This window comes from Carlito syrichta, unplaced genomic scaffold (assembly GCF_000164805.1).
Source record: "Carlito syrichta isolate Samal-C Ts95f unplaced genomic scaffold, Tarsius_syrichta-2.0.1 Scaffold143503, whole genome shotgun sequence".
Classification (NCBI taxonomy): Eukaryota; Metazoa; Chordata; class Mammalia; order Primates; family Tarsiidae; genus Carlito; species Carlito syrichta.
The window spans coordinates 299,690-303,323 of record NW_007087599.1 but is presented as its reverse complement, the minus strand read 5'-3'; positions in this window follow the sequence as shown (position 1 = coordinate 303,323).

The window sequence follows — 3,634 nt, the reverse complement described above, 5'->3', positions numbered from 1 at the left end:
CCTCAGCCTTCCAAGTAGCTGGAATTACAGGTGCGTGCTACCACACCCGGCTAATTTTTTGATTTATTGTAGAGATGAGGTCTTACCAAGTTGCCCACGTGAGTCTCAAACCCGTGGGCTCAGGCAATCTACTCACCTCAGCCTCCCTAAGCGCTGGATTATAGGCTGAACCACCGAGGCCGGCTTTACAAAAAAAAATTTAAAAATTGACTGAGCGTGGTGGCATGCACCTTGTAGTCCCTACTGCTCAGAAGGCTGAGGCAGAAGGATTGCCTGAGCCCAGGAGGTTGAGGCTTCCGTAAGCTGTGATGGTACCACTGCACTCCCACCTGGGCGACAGAGTGGGACCCTGACTCAAGGAAAAGAAAAGGTAAAAGAATGGATTTACCAAGAGGATGGTGGAGCAGAGCTGGGGAAGGCATGTGCTTAGGTACAGAGTCAGAAAACTTCATAGTGTGTTTGGGAATCACAGGTATCCCAGTGGAGCCAGATTGATTTTCTGCAGAATTGTTTATTAAGGAAAATACTGTGTTCTAGGAGCTGAAGCTGCAAAGACTGACAAGACACCCCCTGTCCTAATAAGACAATCCTGTCCTTCATGACCTGCAAAGTCTAATGGAGTAGACATGTTATGTTAATATAGTCAAAAGCACTGGATAAGCTTGGCATGGTGCCTCACGACTGTGGGAGCACTCTGGGCTCAGCACTTTGGGAGGCTGATGTGGGAGGAATGTTTGAGCCCAAGAGTTTGAGACCAGCCTGGGCAACATTCCTTGTCTCTACAAAAATTTTAAAAGTAACCAGGTTTGGCGTGCACCTGTAGTCCCAGTTAATTGGGAGGCTGAGGCAGAAGGATCACCTGAGCCCAGAAGGTCGAGGCTGCAGTAGCTGTGATCATGCCACTGTCTTCCAGCCTGGGTGACAGATTGAGACCCCGACTCAGAAAAAAATAAGCATGGGACACATAGTAAAAAGGACTACAATAGAGACATGGATCATCAAACAATGCAGAAGCAAAGGAAAGTGGGGCAGGATCTCATGGGGAAAAGGAGCTAGGTGTGGCCGGGCGTGGTGGTTCAAGCCTGTAATCCCAGCACTTTGGGAGGCCGAGGTGAGGGGATTGCCTGAGTCCACGGGTTCGAGAACAGCCTGGGCAACTCGGCGAGACCTTGTCTCTGCAGTAAATCAAAAAATTAGCTGGGTGTGGTAGCATGCACCTGTAGTTCCAGCTATTTGGAAGTCTGAGGTAGAAGGATTGCCTGAGGCCAGCAGGTCAACACTGGAATGACCGTGAGAGTGCCCCTGCACTCTAGCCTGGGTGACAGAGTGGGACTCTGACTCAATTAAAAAAACAAAAAACAAAAAAAGAGCTAGATGTGGTCTGGGACTCAGGATGGGTGAAGATTCTTCCATCTAGTAAATAATGTCAGCTAACACTTACTGAGCATTTATTATGTGCAGGCACTGAGCGCTTTACATTTATAACTTGTGTAATCATCACAGCAATCATGTGAAGTAGGTACCATTATTCTTGTTTTGTAGATGAGGACAACTGAAGTGGTTTGTTTTTTTTTTGAGTTGGAGTCTCACTCTGTTGCCCAGGCTGGAGTGTAGTGGCACGCTCACGGTCATTGCAGCCTCGACCTGCTGGACTCAGGTGATCTTTCCACCTCAGTCTTCCAAGTAGCTGGAACCACAGGCTCGCGCCACCATACCTGGCTAATTAAACATTTTCTTTTTTTTTTTTGAGTTGGAGTCTCACTGTCGCCCAGACTGGAGTGCAGTGGCCGCTTCCGATCACTGCAGCCTCGACCTGCTGGGCTCCGGCGATCCTTCCGCCTCAACCTTCCAAGTAGCTGGAAGTACAGGCACGCGCTACCACGCCCGGCTAATTTTTTGATTTATTGTAGAGATGAGGTCTCGCCTCCCAGGTGGGTCTCAAACCCGCAGGCTCAGGCAATCCACTCACCTCAGCCTTCCAAAGGCACGGGATTACAGGCTGAGCCACCGAGCCCGGCTACGTTTTCAATAAAGATTCAGATTTCAAGCTGGAAACTCTACCAAGAGTGGACCAACATTTCTAAAGGCAGAAATCCAGGCTCTGGGTAGTGATCATTCCTTGTGGATGGGTCTTGTATTTGCCAGTCTTCCCACAGTCCTTCCAACTCCCTGCTGTCTTTCTGTAGTCCAGATTACATGCCTGCTTGGCTCCTGAGTATACTGGGTGTGTGTCCCTGCTTCGTGCATCAGTATATATCTACAAAGATGGTGGTTCACGAATGTTTTCATCTTATGCCTTCATCTCCCTGTACAAGAGCATTTGAGATTCTGCTGTTTTCTTCTTCTTCTTCTTCTTTTTTTTTTTTTTTGAGTTGGAGTCTCACTCTGTCACTCAGCCTGGTGCAATGGCATGCTGTGGCCAACTGCAGCCTCGACCTGCTCGGCTCAGGCGATCCTTCCATTTCAGCCCTCCAAGTACCTGGAGCTACAGGCACGTGCCACCATGCCTGGCTAATTTCTGATTTATTGTAGAGATGAGGTCTTGCCAGGTTGCCCAGGCTGTTCTCGAACCATGGGCTCAGGCAATCCTCTCACCTTGGCCTCCCAAAGTGCTGGGATTATAGGCGTGAGCCACCATGCCTGGCCTGCTGTTTTCTTCTTACTAGGATCTAATAAGAAGCAAGATTTCACTAAAAAATGAGACTGGGAAAGGATAGGAAACTAAGAGATCTAAAAATACAAGTTGATTTTTTAGCTTAGGGCACTGGGAGTAATGGGGTGAGTCTTTATCTAGTTTGCTGTCTCTTTGGAGTCAATCTCCTGTATTAGGTTATTTTGTGGCCGTTAGGCAAATTGACTCTTGTGACTAGTTTGGTTCCCCATCTGGGAAGAACGTATTGATTCATAAAATTATCAGGTATTGCTATTAGATGCGTCTTATCTGTCCCTTTCAAAGCTGGCTGCAACTGTTGCCCAGTTCCAATACAGCCATTTGATGGTGGTTTTGCCTCTCACATTAGAGATGATTTAGTGAATATCCACTTGCTTCCAATTTTCAGAGTCCCAGAGGTATAAATGACACAACTGTAAAATCTCAAGGTTAATCTAAACTTCAACCTGGACTTCACCATAAGCCCACTGCTTAATTTCCTTTTTTCTGGGTATCCTAACATTTTCCTCCTTCCTTTCCTCTTTCTCTCTGTCTCTGCTTCTTTTAATAGACAGGGTCTTGCTCTGTTGCCCAGATTGGAGTGCAGTGACACTATCATAGCTCACTGCAGCCTCGAACCCCTGGGCTCAAGGGTTCCTCCTGCCTCAGATCACAGGCATGAGCCGCTGCACATGGCCTTCTTTCTCTATTTCACATGGTTCCTAATACCATTTTAGGGGGCGGGAGAAAAGACATCAGAGTTCTTGGGCCTTATTTTTCACATCAGAAAGGTATCTCTTTTCAGAGTCTTCAGATAACTCCACTAGTTTGGAGCTGCCCAATAAAACTTGACTGAAGCCGGGCTCCGTGGCTCAGCCTGTAATCCGCGCCTTTGGGAGGCTGAAGTGAGTGGATTGCCTGAGTCCGCGGGTGCGAGACCCGCCTGGGCAGGCGAGACCTCATCTCTACAATAAATCAAAAAAT